Source organism: Populus alba, chromosome 14 (genome assembly GCF_005239225.2).
Source record: "Populus alba chromosome 14, ASM523922v2, whole genome shotgun sequence".
Classification (NCBI taxonomy): domain Eukaryota; kingdom Viridiplantae; phylum Streptophyta; class Magnoliopsida; order Malpighiales; family Salicaceae; genus Populus; species Populus alba.
This window is the reverse complement of record NC_133297.1, coordinates 19,310,207-19,329,293: the sequence shown is the minus strand read 5'-3', so window position 1 is coordinate 19,329,293 and position 19,087 is coordinate 19,310,207. Positions and strand designations below refer to the sequence as shown.

General features: G+C 34.8%; 1 pseudogene; it reads right to left on the bottom strand.

Annotated features, from left to right (window-relative positions):
• Positions 1-395: 395 nt before the first annotated feature.
• LOC118052851 (glucan endo-1,3-beta-glucosidase 7-like) overlaps positions 396-19,087 on the bottom strand; it is a 30,930-nt pseudogene continuing 12,238 nt past the window's right edge.

Below are 19,087 nucleotides of genomic sequence, written 5' to 3'. Positions count from 1 at the left end.
CTATAAAAGAAGCATCATGTAAAAATATTCACAATTCCACCAATGAAATCTACTAAAATTGAGGTTTCTGATACTCGTAAGGATCACATTTCTACCAAATGAGCCAGTTGGTCCATATATAAAATATATAAAGAAATCACAATGCCTAATGCGGATTGGGAACTAAGCACACCATAAAAATGTAAATCGAGCTAGCTCATAAACTTAATTTTTCTTATTTTTTTCTCTTTGGTTAAATTGTTTTTTAATAACAAATATAATACTAATACTCAACTAGCAAATATCTCTTGAACTGATTTTTCAATTTACTCCTAAACAATAGATTCGACATAAAAACTTATAAAATAGAGAGAAAACCTTAACTCATCTTCATCATCTCTTTACAACTTCTTATTCTAAGTTTGGAAGTCATAAAAGAAAAGGCAAATAAAAAAAAGTCCCATAAACCCATACAACAAATCTAAATTGAAAATCCCAATTAAATATACTTTGTTGCTGCCGCTGCCGCTGCTAATGTTGATAATGCTCGTGCAATTACACGTGCAATTGCACGTGCTCGTGCTCATGCTGCTGTTATTGTTGCTGGTGTTGATGGCTGCTGCTATTAGCGGTTGTGATGCTGCTGCTAGTAACCGGGTCTGTTTCAATAAATTAAATGAGTTTTTGCATGTGAAATATACAAGAATATTTTGGATTTATTTGTCTAAAAATGATGATTCCATGTATTTCAAATATTGTTGATAAAGATGTTAGATTAAAAAATTGAATATATTTTTTTTTTATCATTATTAATAGAGACACAGAGAGCGATTAAAAAGATATGGGCTGGGTTTTTCTTTATGATTCCATGAGTTTTTTTGTTCCTAACAGAACAAACCTATTCTAAAAATCATAATGTTTAGGATAGAAAATCAGGTTTTTTTTGTTCAGAAGTTAAGTTCAAGGGGCTTTTTTTTAGTACAATTTGGCCTTTTTCTTTCTTGAAAAGGAACCATCCATTCTCTTAACAAACAAAATGCGTAGTGATGTTTTAAAACCCATCCAATCAAACACAGAAATTTAAATGCCAAATCAAAGGAAAGCTCAGGAATAGAACACTTGGCTGTTGAAAACTCGAAATACCAATGAAATGCACATAAATTTTGTTCTTACCTGGCTACTTGTAGAGAGTCCAACATCATAAACCATGGTGAGATCAGTCTTGAAAAGTCCAAATGATCGCTCAGAACCAGGTCCAGGTTTCAAGTCTTCGTCATAAAGAGCAAAGAGGTATGTATCCACTGATTTTCCTGGCATGAGTGGAGTGCCCACCATCGATCGAAGGTGTGCAATCAAATTGCCATTGTAAGCCTTGGCATTCTCAATGCTTGGCCCTACGTCGGTGTCATCTCCTTTAAATGGCCATCCAGTCTCAGCCACCACAATCTCAACATTCTTAAATCCCATAGAATTCAGTGCAGAATAAACTGCATCCACCTGCAATTGATTAAACCACTTGTCAGGTGCATTTTTATTCGATCATCTATTGATACAAAACTTTCGCACTTGCAATTTGATTTACTCTCACCTGAGCATCGAACATGTTCATGTACTTGATCTTAGTGTTTCCATCCATTCGTCCTGCATTCGGCTGGAAAAGGCAAAAAGCAAGAGTCTCAGGCCTTGTATCGCTTCTGTAGGCAAAGTAAGGGTAGGGATTGATTGCGAAAGGCGAACCATTCGCACTATTAAACTCCAACAAGCCCTTCATCAGATCCCCATAACTTGGATAAAAGCTTCCAGAAGAAGGTGGCTCAGACTGCTTAAGCACTCCAATCGAATGAACTGTGGAGACCTTAATTTTACCCCCAAGCGATGCATCATTTAGAGCATTCTGTACATTTTGCATTGCTGGTAAGAGCTTGTTCATGAGATTCTGGTCATTGGAAGTCATGACCTCGTTGCCAAACAGTGATGAGGATGATATTGCTAGCTGGATAGAAGGGAAGCACGTTTGTGTTGATCCAGCTCTTGGCAAAATTGGGATCAGAGGCTAGTCCTGGAATGTCACCATTTGCAGTGCCGATAACAATTCCAATTCCGGTGTTGGCTAAGGCTTTGATTATGGCGGGGTCCGATCCATATAATCGGACCTTTTGGATTGAAGTGGATTGAAGAAGCTTTGCGGTGGATGTTGGTGGTGGAAGGTTGTCCGCAACTTGGCCATAGTTTATATACCGATGAATGATTGCGAGTCTGCACAAAAAGCAGCAAAAATGAAAGCAGATGATCCAACATCAATTTTTAAACGACAAAACAGAACAACAACATTTCTTGTTTTCATAGACTGAAATGAAGACAGCTCAATTAAAATAGAAAGAGACGCAAACTTACTTGCGATTTTTACAGTCTGTAAGGAGGAAAGGAGTAGGAAAGCAACAGTATAAGGAAGCACCACCATGGCTCAGGAGGAGCGGTTTCTATTCTGCATTTTTTGAAACTGGAGTCGGCATTAAATATAGAATATGCTACAAGTCGAGGGCAGAAGCGTAAAGATGACTTCGGATATATTCTTGTTATAGAATATGGGTGATGAAACTTCAAATAGAAACCAATTTGGATATGCTAGTTTGGTGGCCTGTCATTCGTCGTGGATTCACTTTTTAAAATATCATAAAAATATAAAATATAAAAACATTATAAAAGCATTAATTCTACTACAATACCAAATCCAATAATAATATTTATAATATTAATAATAATAATTCATTTATGTGTCAATTTTTTTTTAAATCTTTTTAAAAAAATTATGATTTTTCTTTGATAGTGATAATAGTTTTTAAAAATTTAATAATAATAATAATAATAATAATAATAATAATAATAAAATTATCATTAATTTTACACTTCAAATCAAATCTATGGTTGTTTTTCAATATTGATAATAATTTTTTTTCAAAATTATTAATTATTTTATTAATAATATTAATTATAATAAAAATTATTATATTTATAATACAAGTAATACTATTTTTAATATACTTTTAATTATAATAAAAATAATAATATTTATAACAACAACAATAATAATTTTTATATTAATACATTTAATTATAATAAAAATAATTATATTTATAAACCTAAGACTCGAGAACATTGGGTCTTGATACAACACCCCTTAGCCCTGGATACTGACGCCAGACCTAAGTGCTTTGGGTCCTAACTTAGCCTAAGGAAACTGGGTCCCGATACAAGACCCATTAGCCTTGGGTACTGACGCCAAACTCTAGTGCGTTGAGTCCTGACATAGCCCAAGAAAATTAGATCCTGACGCAGCATCAATATATAATGTTGGGTTAGGCAAGTCCTGATGGGGCAGGACCCAATGTTGGATCCAGTGGCAGCTAGACCCAAAATTATTTTGGCTCGGTTTGGTTCGGTTATTTTAAAACAAAAACCGGTTCAAATTTGACTGGTTCCGGTTCGGTTCGATTTAGCTCGGTTTTTTCCGGTTTTGGCTTGGTTTTTTTCGGTTTGAGTTCAATTTTGTTTTTTCGGTTATTTCAGTAGTGCCTTGTTAGTCGTTAAATTTTTTTATTTATTTCATGTGATTGTTTTGAGTTGATGATATCTTATATTTATATATTCTTGGCAGTTAATTGTCCGAACTTAATCCAAGGTAAAGTTGATGAGATAAAGTTTAAATTTATAGCATAAAAACATATTTAAAAGAAAAGAGACCAAACATAAAACAATTAGCATGGCTTTTCTAGAATTCATGCGAAAATATACTTTTGCATATTAATTTAGTCAAACCAAACTGATTAATAATTCTGTTCATTAATTTTTTTTGTTGCCTTGGTTAATTTTTATAAAATGAACTCAAATCGATTGAAAAGTTATGGTACGATGACAAACACTTCAAAGCTAGCTTGTTAACGTATAGTTCCTCCAGCCCTAACAACTAACACAAGGCATTGTCAAAACCATTGCATCTGAACCTACTAGTAACCATGCACAATTTTCCTTTATCTGAACCTGCTAATACGTGGGCACAACGTAGATCGATGACGTTGAAATAAACCGCGACCTCTTAGATTTAGAAACGTGTGCTAACTAAGTACGCAACAACACAAAATTATTATCATATTAATCAAATAAATATATTGAACAATGAAGTACCAAAAAAATAATCCAAATTAGAGGTCATTTTCATCCACATGCTAATAAATTGGCACAACCACATACTATAAAAGACAAGCCATTATAAAAATAAAAATAAAAATTAATGTTTAACTATCATTATTATTAAATTCAGTCTAACTTGGTATGTTGATTTGTCATCTTAGTTGAAACTATAAAAGCAGAGAATTAAAAAAAAAAATCAACATTATTCTACATAAAAATAATAGAGTTAAATTCTTACCTTCGAAGACGGGTTTATATATATATATATATATATATATATACACACAAATCAAAGCTCAAACCAATTTCAGAAGTTTACATAGCAATTTGATCTATGGATTTCACACCAATAACCATTTGTGAGTCTCAAAAAAGAGGAACCTTCTCGTCTTCTCCGTTACACTGGTAGGATTGAAGGGTGGAGAATGCTTTTCAGTTTTCAATACTTCTTTTCAACATGAACTTGGCTCCTAACGATCTACATACAGGATTTCAACGTCATCTACGTTGTGCCCACGTATTAGTAGGTTCAGATAAAGGGAAATTGTGCATGTTTATTTCTACAGAGAAGCTTTGAAACTTGGAAGGAGAACTTGTCTTCAAAGAATCTATAAGCAGATGCAATGGTTGTGACAATTCGTAGTGTTAGTTGTTAGGGCTGGAGGAAATATACGTTAACAAGCTAGCTTTCAAGTGTTTGTCGTCGCACCATAACTTTTGTTAATGAAGACACGGGTGATTTATGGTTTCATTTCCTTTTTTATCTTTTTATTAACCTCAACAAGGCTATGTATATTTTATTGCTGTTTGTATTGATCAAATCACACCATCTTCCTACTTAACCTCAAGCATTACTCAGTTGTAAGAAACTTGACCGACTAATTTCACAAATACGTGGAGGATAGGTCGTTCTAGAAAAAAAATACTGTATGAACATTTCTTTGCAAGCCTACACACACACACACACACACACAGAATCTCCCTAACTTACTAGTAAAAAGATGATGGCTTCAACATTTTAAGTGAGAAAGAGAATGGTAGCCCGAGGTGCACTGATATTCGCCCTCATTTTATGAGATGGGGTTGGTCAAACTTTCGCTTCCTTGCTTCATCCTTCCCGTAATATTGCTTTATAGCCTGCAGTTTATGCGCAAATGCAGTAACATGAAGAGGGATTAGTAAAACCAAAAAGGAAGTGTTTTGAGAAAACTTAATGGGGTTGTTGGAAGAGAAAATGGCTGATTGTGAGAAATCACAGTTCCAAGGATTTTTAACAGAAGTTTGATTGAAGAGATTCAAGGCACAAGCAGCATGAGATGCTATTGTGTACGGTTCAAAGCAAGCCCCGCCTGGTTGGATTGGACCATGGTCAATCCCTCATCCTCAAACAAAATCCAGATTACCCTACAATTGTGCATCTAATACATCTGTTTAAAATTTTGGGTTTGAGGACAGACTTCCAGAAATTCGCTTAATATCAACAGATTTACCAACGGAATACTTCTGTCGGTAATTTGAGGTCGTCATTACTGGTGTAATTTTTTATGTCTGTAATGCCGTTGGTATATACCGATGGAAACATTCGGTCGGTAGTTACCGACGGAATGTTCAGAATTAAAAAAAAGGCGGTTCGCTGACGTAGAGGTTTTTGCAAGTGATTTTTTCTAACGGAATCACCGAGGGATTCAAAACGGTAGCTCTGTAAGGTAATGTAACCGATTCACCATTTAAAATGCTAACGGAATTATCGAGGGATTCAAAACGGTAGCTCCATACGGTGATGTGTCCTGTTTGCCGTCAAAATAGACGATAGACTCATAGACGGAATAATTACGTCGGTGAATCTGTGGCAAAAGTTAATATATGCCCATTCTGCTAACCCTCTCCTCCCTTATTTCTCCTTCTTCTTCCCCATCCCAACTCTCCTCTACCAGAAATTCACTTAATACCAACGGATTTAAGAAAGGTTGACCACTGATGCGTGCCTTTAGGAAGTTGTACAACATTGGTTATTAATAACAACACAAAGGAAACAAAAGGATAGAATCAAACTATAATACATCGACATATTACTTCTAGAAATTTTGGGAAGACTAAAACCTTAACACCACCTCCACCACCAACTACAGCGATAAGAAGATTGCATGCACTGGATATTCCTAGACACAAAGTCCTTTGCTATAGGAAAAATAAAAGTCATAAAATGCTAGAACAATTCCACTACCAGTTAAAATAGTTGGATTTTGGATTAGGTTTCTCATCTGTTTATATCACACCTCCTATTCTGAAACAAATTTTTATGGCATGATTCAACTGTTGCTTTTTTCAGCTTTGGAGGTGGTGGTGCTGGAGTTTTTGGTTTTGTCGGAGTCTTAAAGCATAATAGATCAAGTTAATAAAAGTTTATAAATTAGTGTTACGACGAAGATGAACCGAAAGAAACAATGGCAACAGGGAAGGCATGGATAGGAACTATAAAAATATTCACAATTCCACCAATGAAATCTACCAAAATTGAGGTTTCTGATACTCATAAGGATCAAATTTCTACCAAATGAGCCAGTTGAAAGACTGTAGGGGGAGGGTGGGGTTCTCTTTTTATTGGGATGCATTTGGCATTAAAGAAATGGTTTGAGAGAAAATGGTCAGTGCAAATTTTGGTGGGGTATGGTGGGGCTACAGGCCATAGGCTGCGGACACCTAGTGCTAGGAAATCATGCCCTGTCACAGAGAGTTCCACAGGGGGGTGGAGTTGTGCCCTAGGCTGTAAACACTTGGCGATGGGCTGCCATGCCTTGGGTGCTAGGTCCAAACACGCGCGCCTGACTATAGACTCAGGCAAGCAGGTCAGCAGAATCACGCACCTGGGGTCGAAAGGGTTGTTGGGTCGTTGCAGCAAGACCTAATAGTGTTGGGTCCTGCTTATACCAGGACCCAATTGCGTTGGGTCTTGTTGGAATGTTTAAAGTTTTGTCCTACCCCTAAAAGGATCCATGACTTTAATTTTTTTTTTTTCATACGGTAAAGAGCACATAAATAGATGAGACTTTTTTTATATTGTACAAAAATTGACTGGTGATATTTTTTTTTTTCATTTGAGGTTGGGTTGAATTTCCTTATTAAAGCATGTTTGTTTTTGCCTTTCAAAAATGCTTTTAAAAATTAAAAAAAAATTATTTTTTTCTTTACTTCAAATTTAGATTTTTATTTTTTTTCCTCTTCATTTTTTTTTCAAAATAAAAGCATTAAGAAAAATTATAATTCTAATATTTTCATATTAAAGTTGATGGAGCTCTAAATAATTTTTTTATTTAAATAATATACTTTATATATTTTTATTATATAAAAGAATTTTTTTACAATAAATTTTTTTCTTTACTTGAATTTAAAAGAATTACAATGATAACGTTACTTCTCACAACGTGCTAATGGTGATGGAATGTATCCCTCTTGAACCGAATTCAGGAGTTTAGTTCATAGTTGCTGGAAAATTGACAAAAGCAGAGAAGAAATGAATGATTTCTGACCTTGTTTCAGGTATGTTATGCTCTTTTAATACATAATTTTTGCTGTTGAAATCTTCAAGATTATTAGGCTAATTAGGATTCTTCATGATGTTAAATTCGTTCCTTTTTTATCTTGTCTTTAAGGTTGGATAAATCTTCTCAGAATTTGTGTTGAGAACTGATTCTGCTGCTATCACAATTATGTGGTAATTCCAACTCTGATGCAATTCAAACTCCGATGCAACTTAGACTTTGTTTTTGACTTGGTTTCTTGCAATATTTGACTATCCCAACTGTATTCATTCATTCATGGTATGTTAGAGGCTTAATCTGCATCTTTCTTGGGTCATAAGGCCTAAAATTTCTATGTCAGACTCTCAGCCATATTAGGATGCTCAACACTGTTGGTTTCCTAATCATAGTAGGAAACCCATCTCGTCCTCCAGATTGCGTCCGGACTTTGGCCTTCAAAATAATATTATATGAATTGGATTCCTTCATTAAAATAATATTCCTTGATGTGTAGATGAATTTGGGCTTTTGAATATCATAATTTCAATATTTGAATGTGAAGATATTCTCATTTGAATATCTAGTGTGAAAGTAGAGAATCCTGTTGCGAGTAGCATTCTAACCCGAGTTTGTAGGTCTGATTTGAGGTCCCAATGAGATCGCATTTTTTCCCATATACCTTCCTGGAAAGCTTGACACATGTACTTCAACTTAGATTAAGACCACATTCTCATTTTGGAACTGTAACTTGGCAAAAAACCTGTCATAAAAAGCTAGATCCAAAAAGTAAAATGCAAAATTTCTTATCTTTTAGCGATTAATTCACGAAGTCTCTTATGCATGCCAAACTCATAAAAATAACTTCCAATCAACTCGAATAAGTTCAAAATCCCTTAAAAAGCATAGTGTAAAAGGAATAAAAACACATGTATATTTTGTACTTATCAATATTGCTGACAACAAAACCCTCCACTATTGTTTATACTGTCAGTAGGACCCAACAGCGGTGCTAGACCCAAGTTTATTGGGCCTAACTCTGCTGTCAGACCCAATGATGGTGGGTATTGGTGCCTAGTTGAAGCAGGACCCACTAAAGTTAGGCCCTACTTCCACCAAAACCAAGCAGAGGTGGGCCTAGTTTCCATCAAGACCCACTGCTGCTAGGTATTGCTGTCACCAGGATAGAGTAGCGTAGGCCAAGTCTATTTCATTCAAAATTTGAGCTTGTAATTGGGCCAGAGGAAATCAGTCCCGGCCGGTCAACCCGTAACTTGGGTGACTCTGTAAAAACCCAGTAGAGTCCCTCTTTTTTTGAATTTTTTTTCTTCCAACCTAGAGACCCCTCTTGTTTCATATTTTTTCAATTAATTACTAATTCATTTCGAAGTTCACTGTATAAATATTAGAATAATATTTTATTTTTTCAATGTGGGATTTGAAGCCCTTTAGTATATATACTTTATCTTCACAAGAAAAAAATATGTTTTTTTAATGTGGGATAAAAAATATTTTGAGGTAATCTTTTAAATTTAATTGTTTACAACATGTATAGCCCTTTGGTGTTTCTATCTTGATTTGTAAACAATGAACATAAAACTCCCTCTTTTCTTTCTTTACGTTATCTGCAGAGTTTTTGGTGACAAGAGGAGTACTTATGCTCCATAATTATTCATATTTGCATTTAGGCCCTATTTTCCTTAAGTGTATTTGTTTTGCCCCCACTCTTTCTAGTTTAGTTTATTTCCTTTAATTTAATCTAGCCTTGATTATATTTATTTTTTTTTTCTCAGGATTTACAAGGGACTAGTAAAAAGCTGGTTGGGGGGTGTGAGTAGTACTTAAAAGTGCATTTTTATCAAGGTTTTATATCTTCATTTTTGCACTTGTAGTATCAATAACTCCTTAACTAAAGCATGTTTTATAATAACAAGTCTGATACTATAAGATACCTTAATATATGGTAAATGTTCATCTTAAATGCAGGCATATCACATAAATCAAAGGATTGATAGATGAATTCAACTACTGAAAATGTGAAGATAAATAGAGGGTGAAGCTTAGAAAAGTGATGTTGGTTCAGTCCAAACTGGAATACTGTTCGGTAATTGGGTTATATTTGGAGCTGTAGATCTCGGATTTAGGTCTACTTTATATGGATGGAAAGATAAGACATAGGCCTAAAACTTTCATGTGGAGTCCAAGATTTAAAAAGGCCATTTTCAAGTCCAAAATATAGCAACAACGGAGAAGTCCGAATATGTCCTGCAGCTCAGACATTATTCAGTGTTCAGCCCATATCTCGAGTTCTAGAAGTCCAAATAACCTCAACTTCTTTTTCCTAGAAAGATGAGACAATCTCCTAGAACTTTCATGAGTAAAGGTGGTTCAAATTCTGACGTTACCAATGACGTTTTGTTCAGATAAGAAGATAAGGATTGTCACCAAGTCAAGATATGGCCACCCACTCAACAATTATTCATCAAATCAATAGTTCCAAATTTTGGTCTATAAAAGGAGGCATTTGCCATGCATTTAGGCATCTTGGTATTCAGATCAAGATCATGCTCTTGCTCTCTTTCTTTGTATTTTGTAATGTTTAAGTTTTATTTTATGTTATAGTAATCTCTTGTTTATGCTTTTCATTTCCTTTCCTTTACCTATATAATTATGTTCTTATCTTGTTTATTTATGTTTCTTTCTTTCATTATGTTTTGCTAAATCTATTATGTCAAGGTGAAAAGGTTACACTAATGGTGTAAGAATAAGTATAGTATAAACTCAACATAGACTTTAATGCTTGATACTAACATGTTTTATATTTATTATCTTGCTCATTCTTAATACCTTGCTTGTTAAATTGTTAATCTAGATTTGTGTTGAACAACCCTTGGTACAACAAATACTTGGCACTTTCATAGCTCAACTGTATGGTATGACCGACACTTGTGCTATGAAAAGAACTTGATTTGTTGTTAACATAAGTTATCATCATGAATACCTAATAATATTTACAAGTATTGGCATTACTCAAAAAAGATAATGAATGTAATCATGTTAACAATTTATAATCTGATTGGAACTTCCTTTATGTGTGGTTTTCAGTTGAGTAATAAGAGTTTATACTATACTTGTTTGAAGTACCATTAGTGGATCCTCTAACCTTGACATTTGTTTTTATTATTGTTTAATCCTTACATTAATCTTACATCTCAAAGCTCTTTTTATTATTACTATTACTATTATTAATATCATTACTACTACTACTACTACTACTATTACTATTACTATTATTACTACTACTATTATTATTAGTATTAGTATTAGTATTAGTTTTACTACTACTACTACTACTATTATTATTACTACTACTACTAATTATTATTGTTGTTGTTGTTGTTGTTGTTGTTGTTGTTGTTATTTATAATTTATATAGTTAACCTTCCTTGTGGTTCAACCCCGATCTTGTCGGGTTATTTATTACTTCGACACTCTTGTACTTGGGAGAAGACATTAATCTTTTGGTCGTGTCAAGTTTTTGGCGCCATTGCCGGGGAGGTAAATTCTTGTATAAATTATAATATTTATTTTCTTTTCTCTTTTCACTTTACATTTTATCTAACTTTTGTTTCTTTTGCTTCTTTTGTTTTGTGTCGTTTTCTTTTCTTTTCTTTTCTTCCTTTTATTCTCTTCTTATACGTGTATGAGAGTTTGGTCACATACATTAAGTGGTAGACTTTGTAGGGAATCCTCATCATTTTCAGAAAATATGGCCGAAGAAGATAACCAATCGCTTCATAATGAGAATAATGAGAATAACCGTGTGAGAACACTTAGAGACCACATGAATCCCACAAGAACAAGTGCACCCTCATGCATAGTTTTCCCTCCTGATGCATTATTCAACTTTTACCTTCTTTTCATGGCTTAGACCTAGAAAATCCATACTTGCATTTAAGGAAATTTGAGGAGGTCTGTAACACCTATAATGACTCAAATTGTAGCATGAACACCATTAGATTAAAGCTTTTTCCTTTTTCATTAAAAGATAAAGCTAAAACATGGCTACAAAATTTGAGACCAAGATCTATTCGTGCTTGGGATGAAATGCAACAACAATTTTTAAAGAAGTTTTTTCCATCTCACAGAACAAACTCTTTCAAAAGACAAATCATCACTTTCACTCAAAAGCCAAGAGAAACATTTTACCAATGTTGGGATAGGTATCAAGACTTACTTAATACTTTCCCTCATCATGGTTTTGAAACATGGAGATTGGTTTCACATTTTTATGAAGGGTTAACACCTAGAGATAGGCAAATGGTTGAATTGATGTGCAATGAAACTTTTGAAGATAAAGACCCTAATGAAGCAATGAAGTACCTAGACTTGCTAGTTGAAAATGCACAAAATTGGGACACCACAGGTACTTATGAGGCAATGGAGTACCAAGTAAAACCCGACCTCATACATCTAGTGGAGGTATGCACAACCTTAGGGAAGATCATGACCTCCAAGCCAAGTTTGCATCTTTAGCTAGAAAAGTCGAAGCACTTGAATTGAAAAAGAGTGGTTAATTAAAATTTGTTCAAGACATTGTGTGTCAAATATGTGAAACCAATAAGCACTCAACAAATGATTGTCCAACTTTGCCTTATTTTAGAGAATGCATCAATGAACAAGATCATGCTTTAAACAGTTTCCAAAGGCCCAATCATAACCCATACTCGCAAACATATAACCCTAGTTGAAGAAATCACCCAAATTTCAGTTGGAAGAGTGATAGCAACAATGCACAAACTTCATAGCCACCATTTCAAGCACACCATAATTTTCAAAATTCTCATGGATATGCACCTCCTTATGCTCCACCTCCTAGAAGAAATCTTGAGGAAACATTGCATGCATTCCTTGAAAAGCAGGAGACAATCAACACTCAACTTGCTCAAAGTATGACAGATTTTAAAGATACTCTTGCAAAATTCACATCTGCTCTCAGTTTTCAAGAGAAAGGTAAGTTTCCATCTCAACCACAACAAAATCCAAAGGGGCAAGATAATGTAAATGCAAGTAGTTCTGGAAGCCAACACATGGATCAAGTTAAATCAGTCATCACTCTTTGTAGTGGTAAGGTTATTGAAAAACCCATTCTTGAACCTTGTGAGAAAGATGATGAGTTTATCTCTGAGGGTAAGGAAGGGGTTGAACCTGAACATTGCAAAGAAAAGTTTGATTCCTCGCCATCACTTCCATTTCCTCATGCCATGACCAAACAAAGGAAAGTCAATCACAACTCTGAAATCTTTGAAACATTCAAATAGGTAAGGATCAATACACCTTTGTTGGATGCTATTAAACATGTACCTTCCTATGCTAAATTCTTGAAAGATCTGTGCACTATGAAGAGAAAACTGAATGTGAAAAAGAAAGCCTTTTTAGCCGAACAAGTAAGTGCCATTCTTCAGAACAATAATGCTCTGAAATATAAAGACTCTAGTTGTCCTATAATTTCTTGCTTTATTGGAGAACATAAAATTGAAAGAGCCTTACTTGATCTTGGAGCTAGTGTGAATTTACTTCCATATTTAGTCTTTCAAAGCCTCAATCTAGGTGAGTTAAAACCAACCTCTGTAACTCTTTTACTTGCTGATAGATCTGTAAAAGTGCCTAGAGGAATAGTTGAGGATGTGTTAGTACAAGTTGATAAATTTATTTACCCTGTAGATTTTGTTGTCTTGGATACACAACCTGTTGAAGCATGTAATTCAATTCCTGTCATTTTAGGACGTCCATTTCTTACAACTTCTAATGCATTGATTAATTATAGGAATGGACTAATGAAGCTGTCATTTGGAAACATGATATTGGAGATGAATATTTGCAACATTTGCAAGCAACCTGGAGATGATAATGATTTATAGGAAGTGGACTTTATTGAAAAATTAGTTCATGATCAATTTCAAACCACTTCCAGTGAAACTGAGATTGATGAATCTGATGATTTGCAAATGGTCTATTTTCATGAAGAATAAAAGGCATGTAATTGGAGACCACAAATTGAAGAATTGCCACCACGATCAATTGAGTCCATACCTTCAAGTGTTCAACCACCAAAACCTGATTTGAAGCCGTTACCATTCAATCTCAAAGACTCATTTTTGGGAGAAAATGAAACTTTTCCGGTAATAATCTCTTCCAAACTTATGCAAATCAAGAAGGCAAGTTATTACAGACTCTGAAAATGCACAAAAATGCATTAGGATGGACCATAGCTGACATAAAAGGAATTATCCCTTTGATTTGCACACACAAGATTTATTTGGAGGAACCCTCTAGAGAAATGCAATGAAGGCTTAATCCTAATATGAAAAAAGTAGTGAAAAATGAAGTCATTAAGCTTCTAGATAATGGAATCATTTATCCTATTTCTGACAGCAAATGGGTAAGTTGTACCCAAGAAGTCTGGAGTCATTATGATAACAAATGAGAAAAATGAGTTAATTCCAAATAGGACTAGTACTGGTTGGCGCATGTTCATTGACTATAGGAAACTTAATTCAATGACTAGAAAAGATCATTTCCCCTTACCTTTCATGGATCAAATCCTAGAAAGAGTTGCAGGTCATGAATTTTATTGTTTCCTAGACAGCTATTCAAGTTAAAATCAAATTGAAATTGCATTGCAAGATCAAGAGAAGACTACTTTCACATGTCCATTTGGTACTTTCGCATATCGAAGGATGCTTTTTGGATTATGTAATGCACCAGCCACATTTCAAAGATGCATGCTTAGCATATTCAGTGATATGGTTGAATGTTTTCTTAAGATTTTTATGGATGATTTTTCTGTTTTTGGTGATTCATTTGATGATTGTTTGGCTAACTTAGAAAAGGTTTTGAGCAGGTGTGAAGAGAATAATCTTGTACTGAATTGGGAAAAATGTCACTTTATGGTAACAAACGACATTGTACTTGGTCACATTGTTTCATCGAAAGGAATTGAGGTTGACAAATCTAAAATCGAGTTAATTGCCAACTTACCAACACCAAAATCTGTTAAAGATGTTAGATCATTCTTAGGACATGCTGGTTTTTACAGAAGGTTCATCAAAGATTTTAGTGTAATATCTAAGCCCTTTAGTAACCTTCTAACAAATGATAATATTTTTGAATGGACTGAACATTGTGAAGAAGCCTTTGTTAAACTTAAAAACTTCCTTACTTTTGTTCATGTCATTCAACCTCCTGATTGGTTATTACCTTTTGAAATAGTGACCGGCTCACCTTAAAATTCTTAGAAAACTCCATGCTTTTCTAAGAAACAGTTTCAATATCAAGTAACCGGCCCCTCTTAAAATTCTTAGAAAACTCCATGCTTTTCTAAGAAATGGTCTCAAAATCGAGTGACCCGCCCACCTTAAATTCTTTTAGAAAACTTCACGCTTTTCTAAAAAATTGTCTCAATATTAGGTGGTAGGCCCATCTTAAAATTCTTAGAAAACTCCACGCTTTTCTAAGAAACAGTTTCAAAACCAGCCCCTCTTCAAATTCTTAGAAAAGTCCACGCTTTTCTAAGAAATGGTCTTAATATTAGGTGACCTGCCTATCCTAAAATTCTTAGAAAACTCAACGATTTTCTAAGAAAGGGTCTCAATGTTGAGTGACCTGCCCATCTTAAAATTCTTAGAAAACTCTACGCTTTTCTAAGAAACGGTCTCAAAATCGGGTGACCGGCCCATCATAAAATTCTTAGAAAACTCCACGATTTTCTAAGAAACGATTTCAATATCAGGTGACCGACCCATCCTAAAATTCTTAGAAAAGTCCACGCTTTTCTAAGAAAGGGTCTTAATAATGGGTGACCTATCCATCTTAAAATTCTTAGAAAACTCCATGTTTTTCTAAGAAACGGTCTAAAAATCAGGTGACCGCCCTATCGTAAAATTCTTAGAAAACTCCACGCTTTTCTAAGAAACGATGTCAGTATCAGGTGACGGCCCACCCTAAAATTCTTAGAAAACTCCACGCTTTTCTAAGAAACGATGTCAATATCATGTGATCGGCTCACCTTAAAATTCTTAGAAAACTCCACGCTTTTCTAAGAAATAGTTTCAATATCAGGTAACCGGCCCCTCTTAAAATTCTTAGAAAACTCCACTACTTTCTAAGTAATGGTCTCAAAATCGGGTGACCTGCCCATCTTAATATTTTTAGAAATACTCCATGCTTTTTTCAAAAAATGATCTCAATATCGGGTGACTTGCCTGTTTTGAACTTCAAAAGAAATCATCTTACCTCTAGGAATGAAGCAGTGCTCGTTCACAATTCCTATCATTTTCCGTAGTTTCGTTGACCTGAGATTTTGTACCTCAGCAGTTCCTAAAAAACTTGGAAACTTATTTTGTCTTTCGTCACACCTTTTCCTACTAGGTTAGTGTTATGACAATATAGCATGCATGTTTTTTTGTTACCTATTTTGGAAACACAGGTCCCCCTTTTTGTTGTTGCCTTCTTCAAGCTCTTGTTTTCATTTGTTTGGGCCGACTTGTCGTCTTTAACCAATATGTGCTCCACGTGCTGCATTTCCTATCCTTTTCATGCTTGATGAAGAGATCTCCAGTTCCTTACGGGGCCCTTTCTTGCTCTATTGAGTATTGTCTTTTATTATTATTTTAAAAGGAAAACTCAAAAGATTTGGTTTTGTTCATGAAAACTAAAACTTTCAAAGCAATTAGCAATTCTCATAAAAGATGCTTTTTTCAGAAGTTTTTATGATGACACCCTTTTGGGCTTTGGTTCACTATGGACCCCTATGTGCACTTCGTGCACTTCTTGCCCCTAGTGTGGTGTGCAAAAATATGTCAAGTTTAGATTTGATTTGGTTCTCTCCAATTGATGGAGTCATCTCCTTAGTCATGCGTAAAAAAAAAAATAGTTCTTTTAAGTAAAAGATTTCAAATGCTATGAGATCATACGTTTTATGAAAAAAGGTTCTTTACAAAGAGAATTCATGGCCGAACTTTATTTTATTGACTGGGAAGTATAGTATTTCTTTATAGAGTCAACATCCATAGGTTTAACTAGATCTTCTCCATCCGCTCTAAATAACAATAAAGCTCCTCTAGAGAACGCTTTCCTTACCACCAAAGGGCCCTCATTGTTTGATGCCCATTTACTCTTATCTTCTCCTAGTAAAAGGCAATATTTTCTTCAGTACAAGATCTCCTTCGTGGAATCCTTAAGGTTGAACCTTCTTGTCATATGATTTGGCCATCCTTCTTTGATAGAGTTGATGACAGATTGCGGCTATCCTCTTTTCACTGATTAGATTCAGTTGTTCATATCTAACCTTTTCCCATTCTACCTCTTCTAGCTCAAAGTCTATCAATACTCTCAATGAGGGGATTTCCACTTCTAAAGGCATCACCACCTCCATTCCATATACCAATGTATACGGGGTGACTCTTATTGAGGTTCGGACTGCGATACGGTATGTGTGAAGGGAAAATGGAAACATCTCATACCAATCCTCATAGGTGACTACAATCTTCTTGACATTTTCGTTAGTAGCTTCTACCACACCATTCATCTTTGGCCTATTGGGCGAGGAATTGGAATTCTTGATTTTTCATTTAGCATAGAGTTCTATTATCATCTTGCTATTGAAGTTTTGGGCATTATTAATCTTTTATAGTGGACCATATCGACATATCAAATCTCTTTCCATAAATTTCTTCACCAATTTTTGCCTCCATGTCATCCCAACATCTCAACAAAGTTCCGTCAAATTATTTCTTATACAAAGTTTCCCCATCAAGATAGAAATCCATTGCCAACCTCTTCAACGTCTTCTTGTCGATTTTGGATGCCCCCATGGGATATGTCTGGTTTTGGATGTAATTCTTGATATCATAGTACTAAGGGTTTCCATCTATTTCTCTTTCAACTAAGCAACAATGAGCAAGGTTATTTCTGATATCAATGTGTACCAACTGTACCTTGTGCCCAAAGTCTATTCTAGCCATAGAAGCTAGCGTGACCAAAGCATCAGCAAAATGGTTTCCTTCCCTTCCTAGATGGGTGAACTTTATTTCCTCAAATTCTCTAACCAATTTAGACAGGTATTCTTGGTAAGGTCTCAACTTCTCATACTTAGTTTGCCATTTTCCTTTTTCTTGGAAAATAATCAAAATCGAGTCTCCATACATATCTATCTTTCTAATATTCAGCTCTAAAGCCACCTCTAAAACGAGAATGCAAGCTTCATACTCCTATGTTGTTATTGCACCCAAACTGCAACTTAACTAAAACCGAATACTACTTTTTATTAAGAGAGATTATCATTGCATGAGCTATGTTACCACATACGTTTATAGTACCATCAAAGTATATAGTCCACCAACTTCATTAGGAGGTATTGCTTGATTTTCTCAAAAGCTTATTCACACTTTTATTCCAAATTCTGAGATTCTTCTTCCTTAACAATCGAAGATTGGGTCACAAGTCATGGTTAATTGGGATATAAACCAAGCAATGTAATTCAACCTTCCCAAGAACCTTCTTACCTCCTTCTCCATCTTGGGAGTTGGCATAGATTGAATAGCTTTTACTTAACCAGGGTGCACTTCTATGTTTTTGTCACTCATCATAAATCCCAACAACTTCCTAGATTTCACCCCGAACACCTTGCATGGTTAAGCCTCGATTAGTACTTAAATGTGCATGTTTATCAAGGTTTTATATCATCATTTTGCACTTGAAGTATCAATAACTCCTTAAATAAAGCATGTTTTATAATAACAAGTTTGATACTATAAGATACCTTAATTTATGGTAAATGCTCATCTTAAATGCAGGCCTAACACATAAATGAAAGGATTGATTGATGAGTTTAAGTACTGAAAGTGAAAGGACAAAGAGATGGCCAAACTTAGAAAAGAGATGTTGGTGCAGTCCAAACCTGAACATTGCTCGGTAATTGGATCATATTTGGAGCTCTAGATCTCGGATTTAGGTCCACTTTATATAGATGGAAATCTAAGACATAGGCCTGCAACTTTTATGTCGAGCCCAAGAATTAAAAAGATTGTTTTGAAGTCCAAATTGTTGGAACAACGAAGAAGTCCGAATCTGTCTTGCAGCCCAGACACTGTTCAGTGTTCAGCCCATATCTTGAGTTCTAGAAGTCCAAATGATCTCATTTTTTTTTGTTGGAAAGCTGAGACAATTTCCTAGAAGCTTCATAAGGATTTCCGTGCAAATTATGATGTCAGCAATGACGTCTTGTTCAGACAAGAAGATAAGAATTGTCACCAAGTCAAGATGTGGCCACCCACTCACCAATTAGTCAACAAATCAATAATTCCAAATTTTGGCCTATAAAAGGAGGCATTTACCATGTATTG